The sequence below is a fragment of the Bison bison genome, unplaced genomic scaffold, assembly GCF_000754665.1.
Source record: "Bison bison bison isolate TAMUID 2011002044 unplaced genomic scaffold, Bison_UMD1.0 scf7180017864266, whole genome shotgun sequence".
NCBI lineage: Eukaryota > Metazoa > Chordata > Mammalia > Artiodactyla > Bovidae > Bison > Bison bison.
Window position 1 is genome coordinate 1,543,088 of NW_011494838.1, and position 9,380 is coordinate 1,552,467.

Sequence of the window (9,380 nt, forward strand, 5' to 3'; positions counted from 1 at the left end):
CCAGATGGGAGGGGCGGCTGCTCCTTGAGAAGGGCGGGTCTGGGCTGCTGCCCCCAGGAGCAGGCTGCTTCTGCCTGGTCCTGGCGATCAGGACCAAGGACAGCAGCCCTGGGGGGCGGGGGGGGGGGGGGGGGCCGGGAGGGAGAGGGCTGCGCCAGGCAGGTGGCATAACTTCTCTGCTCTGAAGGCGAGAGGCAGGTATTCAGCCACTTTCAGAGGCTGCTCTCTGCCAAACCCCACACGCGGGGACAGAAACCATCTCAAAGCCTGCAGCCCCAAGGGCCTCCTTGTCTTCGCAGTACCACCTGCCCTTTCCCCAAAAGCCAGTCCCATCCTCCTTCCAAGACCGGCCTCAGGGGCCTGCCCTTTGAGAAGCAAGCCTGTCACCTTGGAGACTCCCCATGCTAGGAGTGAATCCTGGTTTGGAAACGTGCCTGCTGTGAGCGCTCATGTGGGTGCTTGACCTCCCCGGAGTTATCATCTTCCCTCTCCTATTCCACTTGTCACAAAAACCTGTGTGCTGTCACCTCCAGGTGTGGGGAGGACTCGCTGAGATGGCACCACATGTGGAGCCAGAGGCCTTTCACATGTGCAAGACGAGTTCACCGCCTCCTCTCATCCCTTCTCCCGTGTCTTAGTCAGCTCCGGCTGCAAAACAAGGAGGCAGGAGCTTAGACAGGAGACAGCTATGGCCTCAGGTTCTGGGAACTGGCTGTCTGCAGGGTGGGTCCTTGGAAGCCCCTCTCCTGGGCTTGCAGACAGCTGCACCATCTGAACCTCACTGCACTGCACCTTCACTGGGTCTTTTCTCTGCAGGTACATCCCGGGTGTCTCTCTGTGTCAATTTCCCTGTCTTATGAGGACTCCAGTCAAACTGGGTTAGTGCCCACCTTAATGGCCTTGTTGCATCTAATCACCTCCGTCAAGGTTTCGTCTCTGAAAAGAGACACCCTCAGGGGCTGGGAGCCAGAACCCTGACACGTGAGTTTGGGGGACACACAATTCAGCCCATAACATCCAACTCTCCAGGCTCTCCCTCATCCTGTTCCTCTTGAATTCCTACTCTCTTTGCAAATAGCTCCTTGGACATCATATGAACATTTCCTACAAAGAATTACCTATAAATCTTGTCTGGATTTCCTCTATAGAAGCCTTTCACCAACTTGCAGCCCAGAATAACATTCCCCATTATTTTTCCACTGTCATACATCAAAGTTAAAGCACCTGTCCACCCATCTGCCCGTCCAGTCGTTCATCTCTGGCACCTTGTACTGAGATCCATCCAACAGCCCAGCCTTGCTCCAGCCACTAGGAGGATCTCAAAGCAAACAGGACAAACCATGGAATCTCTTGGACATGGACAGAGATTGGACCGTGGACAGGACAAACCGTGGACATGTAACGGGAAGTTTCTGCCCATGTAAAGAGTAAAGCTCTGATTAGTGAGCTCCAACACCCCTTCTAGCTTGAAAGCTCTGTGACATTTTCATCATCTTCATCAAAAAGCATCGGAAAAGCATTCTCATCACAAGGACCCCTAACACTGGGAGCTGTGCTCCACCCACTAGAGGATGCTACATGGCTCCTCTCTGCCTGCAGGGAGATTAAAGCTGGAGAGGGATGGTTAACCCCCACAGTTCAGTTCAGTTCAGTCGCTCAGTCGTGTCCGACTCTTTGTGACCCCATGAATTGCAGCATGCCAGGCCTCCCTGTCCATCACCAACTCCCAGAGTTCACTCAAACTCATGTCCATCAAATAAGTGATGCCATCCAGACATCTCATCCTCTGTTGTCCCCTTCCCCTCATGCCCCCAATCTCTCCCAGCATCAGAGTCTTTTCCAATGAGTCAACTCTTCGCATGAGGTGGCCAAAGTACTGGAGTTTCAGCTTTAGCATCATTCCTTCCAAAGAACACCCAGGACTGATCTCCTTTATAATGGACTGGTTGGATCTCCTTTCAGTCCAAGGGACTCTCAGGCAGGTAACTTTAAGAGAACACATGACTGATACGGTTGTAAGGAATCACACTAGGAAGGGTCCCGAGGACACCCTGGGGGCAGTCACGGAGGCCAGACCCTGTGACATGGCTCTTACCTGTCTCATTTACCCTCTCATTTCTTACAACCAGTATTGTCTGGAACATACCAATGCTTTTACAGCCACAATTTAAGATGAGATAACTGAGACATACACCAGGAACATTGACTCAGCCAGACAGCTCCAGTCAGGGTTCAGCACCAGGGGCGGGACAGCTCCCCCTCCCACCGTCCCCAGGAGCCCCGCCCCGGGGCAGAGGGGCACCCGCTGAAAGGCCAGTCTCAACGAGAAGCTGGGGGCACTCACCCAAGGGGCGTCTCTTTGGAGGCAGAGTGCTTTGTTTTCCTGAATTAATTATGATGAAGGTAACACTCTAACCCTGTTCCACTGAGAATTTGAAAACGGAAGTGCTGTTCTTTTATTAATTCGCTGGACTCTCCAATGAATGAATGAATGAATCTAATATGCATTCATCAGGAACATGAATAGATGGGTGTCCCTCGAGGACCACAGGCTCGTGAACACAGAGATGTGTGCAGTTTCCTTGACCCCCTCTCTGCTCCACCCCCCATGAAGATAAAGCTGCATGACGCTCAGCTAACTTCCCCAGACCTCCCAGCTCCAAGTAATCTCCCTTCCTCCTGTGCCTCTAATGTGAATTCTGATATGATTATTCTATTCCAGCTACATTGTAGTCATGTGGTACACCTCCTGTCCTAATCCCAATCCTGCCCCCCGTCCCTCTGTTAGCTGGAGAGGTCCTTGAGCACCAAGCTTACAAAACCACCACTTTCCTGTGCCCCCATCCCAAACTCATGTACACATAGCACCTAACCTACAGCTGAACACGTAACAGCTCTTTAATGCACTTCTGTGGCATAGAAGAGACATGATTTTGACCCTAAAGAAGCAAAGTGTCACCTGAAAAATTATTAATAGCAATGTTCAAAGAGAAGGGAGCCTGCTGGACTTGATCCATGAGCTACAAAGAGTGTGAAAGGGGACAGGGAGATGGAGGAGAGGAGGAGATGGGGGAGGAGAGGAGGGGAGAGGAAGGAGCAGAGAAAAGAGAGAGGAGAAGGGAGGGGAGGGGAGGGGGCAGAGGAAAGAGAGAGGGCGGGAGGGCGAGGCTGAGAGAGGGATGTGCTCCAGACTGCAGACAGGAAGGAAAAACCCCACCATGTTGTGAAATCTTGATTTACAGCAATTTTAAACGATAGATGCAGAGTTGAAATCAGGAAGTAGAGCTGCCTTTTCAGGCTACAGGAGAGAGAAATGAGCACTTTCAATCCATCTGATCAGCCTGTACCCACCCCTCCTCCAGAACAGCCTCGCTCTGTCTGTCTGTCTCTCCCTCCATCTCCCTCTATCTCTCTGTCTACCTCCCTTGTCTATCTCCCTCTATCTCCCTTCTCTCTGTCTCTCTCTCCCCCTTCCCTGTCTCTCTGTCTCCCTCTCTCTGTCTCTCTCTCTCTATTCCTGTCTCTCTCCCTCTCTCTCTCTGTCTCTCTCTCCCTGTCTCTCCCTCTCTCTCCTTCTCTCTGACTCCCCCCTCTCTCTCCTGTCTCTCTCTCTCTCCCCCTCTCCCTCTCTTTCTCTCTCTCCCTCTCTCTCTCTCTCTGTCTCTCTCTCTGTGTGTCTTTCCCTCTATCCTCTATCTCTCTTTCTCTCTCTCTCCCCTTCTCTCTCCCTCTCTCAGCAGCCCTCCCCGCCCAGCTCTGCAGTGGGTGCAGGAAGGAGATTTATAGCGGCTGCAGCGCGGCTCGCGCCTCCCAGACACAGGCTCATCCCACACGAAGCTTCTTTATATGGGGCTGTTAGCTCTGCTCCGCTGACTTGGGAGGCTACATATTTTTAATCTTTATTATTTTTAATGCTATACTTCATCCCTGGGCTTCTGGCTCCAACCCCACTCTGACCTCAGAATTCTAACAGCCGCACAGCCACTGCCATCCGTCACCCCCACGCTGAGCGCCCGGGGTTCTTAAATTAAAAAGCGTGGGAGGGAGCGGATCTCGGCGCTCTTCTCGGCCCGAACAGTCTGCAGAGGAGAGGCCGCGGCACGCTCTGACCTGGACCAGCGCCGCGCTGGTGCGCAGCGGCCTGACTCTGAGCTGGATGCTGCTGGGCGGCAGGATCAGAACGAGTTCACGAGGCGTCTCCTCCAAGGGACGCTAGACACACAGGAGGGGAAGGGGCCGCAGGGAGCGCAGCGCCCGGCCGAGCGCCCTGAGCTCAGGGCCCCCTCGCCCCCGTGCTGTGTAAACAGGACGCAGCCGGAGGGGCATCGGGCCGGAGCTCTGCCTCCATGCTCCCCGCAGACCGCGGGGAGGGACCTCAGCAACCACACCTCTGCTGGGTTTCATTTCTGTTCACCTCTGACTCCTCTGAGCGCAGGGGTCAGGCGGCCCCATGAAAGGGTCTCCAGAGAGTGCCAAGCTTGTGAAGTACAGACTTATCCACGGGGACCGCTACCAGCACAGCTGTGCCCTTGAAAACGCCCCGAGCATCCTCACAGCGCGTCCACGGGCACTGACCCCTCTGCCCTCCCATCACTCTGCAGAACAGATTTCCAGAGACGTTTTGCAGATGAGAGAAGGGCCCAGAGAAGATGGATGGTTTCCCACCCCCTGCAGCCCCCGTGTGATGGAGCCAGCAGCCTAGAATCACGACTGGTGGTCTCAGGTTCACCTCGGGGGTTGGTTTCTCTCCTGCAGAAGGATGGAGGCATATTTCAGTCTGACACCCCGATGCAGATAGCAGTCTGACACGCGCTCTGCAGCCCTTACAGCAGGGGAGGACCCCTTCCTGCTTTGGGCTGTGGGTCAGGCTGAGTTCTGGGGGTGGCAGGCGGCCACCACTTGGACCAGCTCCGAGAATCCAGAGTGCTCTGTTCCTCTGCCAAAACCTTTCCCGCCAGCTCCGTTGATGGTGATCATTTATCATTCATCCTTCAGAATTAAGGTAAAACCTTAATTCTGCAGAGACACCTGGGAAAGTGCCTTTCCTGAGAGCAGGTTTTCATCAGGCAGGGAGGGGGTTCTGCAGAGGGCAACCAGAGGTACCAGGTGATGCTTGCCGGGTCACCGTCTGAGGCCGAAGTGGCTTCTTGTGCTGTAACCCGAGTGAAACATGCGCTGCACTGCCCATTGTGCTCTTGCCTTCCAGCTTCAGTTTACAAGACATTTCTTCTGTTTAATGACTTTTGTATCTCAACCTTCTTGTCTTTCCAGGACAGCATCTATAGATATTCTTAAAAGGCAACTTGGTGTACAAAACCACATCAGAGGCTATGTCTACTGAAAGTCAAAGTCACTCAGTCGTGTCCGACTCCTTGCAATCCATGAACTGTACAGTCCATGGAATTCTCCAGGCCAGAACACCGGAGTGGGTAGCCATTCCTTTTTCCAGGGGATCTTCCCAAACCAGGGATCGAACCCAGGTCTCCCGCATTGCAGGCGGATTCTTTACCAGCTGAGCCACCAGGGAAGCCCAGGAATACTGGAGTGGGTAGTCTATCTCTTCTTCAGGGGATCTTCTCAACCCAGGAATTGAACCAGGGTCTCCTGCATTGAAGGCAGATTCTTCACCAGCTGAGCCACCAGGGAAGCCCAAATATGTCTCCTGGGTGACTATTAAATACGGTAACAAAACACTGCAGATGGATCACAAGCCATCACAATAGCCTTTTAAACAGCTTCACTGGCATATTCTACCAAACATTTAAAGAAAAATTAATACCAATCCTCCTCAAACTCTTTCAAAAATACAAGAGGAGGTAATGCTTCCAAAATCATGTTACATGAATTACCCTAACACCAAAACCAGACAGAAATGCCACAAGAAAAGACAGCTGCAGGGTGATGTCTCTGACACATGAAGACGCAAAAGCCCTCTGCAGAGCATTAGCCAACTGAATTCGACAATGCATGGAAAGGATCATACACCATGATCAATGGGATTTATTCCAGGGCTGCAAGGATGGTTCAACACCTGCAAATCAATCCATGTGACACACCATGTTAACAAAATAAAGGATGAAAATCAGATTGCATCAAGTTTTAAGCAGCTGAATCATCTGACTATATGGTTCCATATTCTAAATTTCCTCATGGGAACTTGTTAGCACTACTTTTTGTTGATTTTTTGGGCCAGCAACACAAAGAGGTGAAGTAAAGAACGAAGTGACAATTTTAAAAAGAGATTCTCCTAGTATTTAATTAGTAGCTGAACCGTTTGTGAATGTGTCTTACAGGTGAATCTCATGGTACGAAGCTCCCAGTCCCTCGCAATTCTCTCTCCTGTGGTTTCTAAAACCGTACCCGGCTACCCTCTGGAAGGTCACTGTCACCTTCTCTGGCTAAATCAAAAGACTTTACTTGGGGGTCTCATTCCTCACATCCTCTCCAGAAAAAATAAAACAAAAGAAAGCCGTGGGGTTCTATGATGACGATTCTCCTCTGGGTTTTGCCAGTGGTTGGTTGGTTTCTTTACTGGCAGCTTTCTCTTTCTGTCTCCTGTTTGTTCAGCATGGGCACCAGCTGGTGGGGGTTCTGGGCTCCACGTGCATTTCTCTGTAAACACGGTGCTCTCGGTTTCTCCTTTTTCTCCTGCCTCTGCAAGGGAAGGAAACTGCTCTGCACTTCCTCTGACCTTCATGTGACCTTGCATCTCTTCCCTGCCTCCATCTTACCAACTGCCATGGGCCATGTACTAAGCTAAACAGTCTTTCCTCATAGTGAGTCCTCCGCTTAGATTCCCCTGTTCCTCAGTCTAAGAATGGGCTGAGCACACATAATTAAAAAGCAAATAACCATTGCATTTAATTATATCAATACTTCATCCATCAAATATCCCATTTAGAGTATACAAGATGTTCTCATATGAATTCCCCTGTTTGATTTTTATGAAAACTCTTTCAGAAGGAGATGATGGATATTGTTTCTGTTTTATAAATGAGAACATCAAGGCCCAGGAATAAGGACTTGGGTTTAATCAGTGCTAGTTCAACTCCCAGCTTGGTGCCTCATTCAGTCCACTCTGCAGTATCCATAACTGCAGAAAGAATGAAGAGATTGAGCCAATGCAAAAGCAACACCCAGTTGTGGATGGGACTGGTGATGAAAGTAAAGTCAATTCTGGAAAGAACAATATTACGTAGGAACCTGGAACGTCAGGTCCATGAATCAAGGCAAATTGGAAGTGATCAAACAGGAGGTGGCAAGAGTGAACGTCGACATTCTAGGAATCAGTGAACTAAAATGGACTGGTATGGGTGAACTTAACTCAGATCACCATTATATCTACTACTGTGGGCAAGAATCCCTTAGAACAAATGGAGTAGCCCTCATGGTCAAGAAAAGAGTCCAAAATGCAGTACCTGGGTGTGATCTCAAAAAAGACAGAATGATCTCTGTTTGTTTCCAAGGCAAACTATTCAGTATCACAGAAATCCAAGTCTATGCCCAGACCACTAATGCTGAAAAGGCTGAAGGTGAACGGTTCTATGATGACCTACAAGACCTTCTAGAACTAACACCCAAAAAAGATGTCCTTTCCTTCATAGGGGACTGGAATGCAAAAGTAGGAAGTCAAGAGATACCTGGAGTAACATGCAAGTTTGGCTTTGGAGTACAGAATGAAGCAGGGCAAAGGCTAATAGAGTTTTGCCAAGAGAATGCACCGGTCATAGCAAACACCCTCTTCCAACAACAAAAGAGAAGATTCTACACATGGACATCACCAGATGGTCAATATCTAAATCAGATTGATTATATTCTTTGCAGCCAAAGATGGAGAAGCTCTATACAGTCAGCAAAAACAAGACTGGGAATTGACTGTAACTCATATCATGAGCTCCTTATTACAAAATTCAGACTCAAATTGAAAAAAGTAGGGAAAAACCACTAGACCATTCAGGTATGACCTAAATCAAATCCCTTATGATTATACAGTAGAAGTGACAAATAGACTCAAGGGATTAGATCTGATAGAGTGCCTGAAGAACTATGGATGGAGATTCATGACATTGTATAGAAGTTGGTGATCAAGACCACCCCCAAGAAAAAGAAATGCAAAAAGGCAAAATAGCTGTCTGAGGAGGCCTTACAAATAGCTGAGAAAAGAAGAAAAGCAAAAGGCAAAGGAGAAAAGAAACATATACCCACATGAATGCAGAGTTCCAAAGAATCGCAAGGAGAGATAAGAAAGCCTTCCTCAGTGATCAGTGCAAAGACATAGAGGAAAACAATAGAATGGGAAAGACTAGAGATCTCTTCAAGAAAATTAGAGATACCAAGGGAATATTTCATTCAAAGACGGGCTCAATAAAGGACAGAAACGGCATGGACCTAACAGAAGCAGAATATATCAAGAAGAGATGGCAAGAATACACAGAAGAACTGTACAAAAAAGAGATTCACGACCCAGATAATCACGATGGTGTGATCACTCACCTAGAGCCAGACATTCTGAATGTAAAGTCAAGTGGACCTTAGGAAGCATCACTACAAACAAAGCTAGTGGAGGTGATGGAATTCCAGCTAAGCTATTTCAAATCCTAAAAGATGATGCTGTGAAAGTGCTGCACTCAATATGCCAGCAAATTTGGAAAATTCAGCAGTGTCCACAGGACTGGAAAAGGTCAGTTTTCATTCCAATCCAAAAGGCAATGCCAAAGGATGTTCAAACTACCACACAATTGCACTCATCTCACACGCTAGCAAAAGTAATGCTCAAAATTCTCCAACTGAAACTTCAACAGTGTGTTAACCAAGAACTTCCACATGTTCAAGCTGGATTTAGAAATGATAGAGGCACCAAAGACCAAATTGCCAACATCCGTTGGATCATCAAAAAAGCAGGAGAGTTCCAGAGAAACATCTAATTCTGCTTCATTGATTATGTTAAAATCTTTGACTGTGTGGATCACAACAAACTGTGGAAAAATCTTAGAGGTGGAAATACCAAACCACCTTACCTGCCTCCTCAGAAACCATATGCAGGTCAAGAAGCAACAGTTAGAACCAGACATGGAACAACAGACTGGTTCCAAATCGAGAAAGGAGTACATCAAGGCTGCATATTGTCACCCTGCCTATTTAACTTATATGCAGAGTACATCATGCAAAATGCCAGGCTAGATGAAGTGCAAGCTGGAAACAAGATTGCCAGGAGCAATATCAATAACCTCAGATACGCAGATGACACCACCCTTATGGCAAAAAGTGAAGAGAAACTAAATTAGAGCCCTTGATGAAAGTAAAAGAAGAGAGTGAAAAAGCTGGCTTAAAACTCAACATTCAAAAAACTAAGATCATGGCATCTGGTCCCATCACTTCAT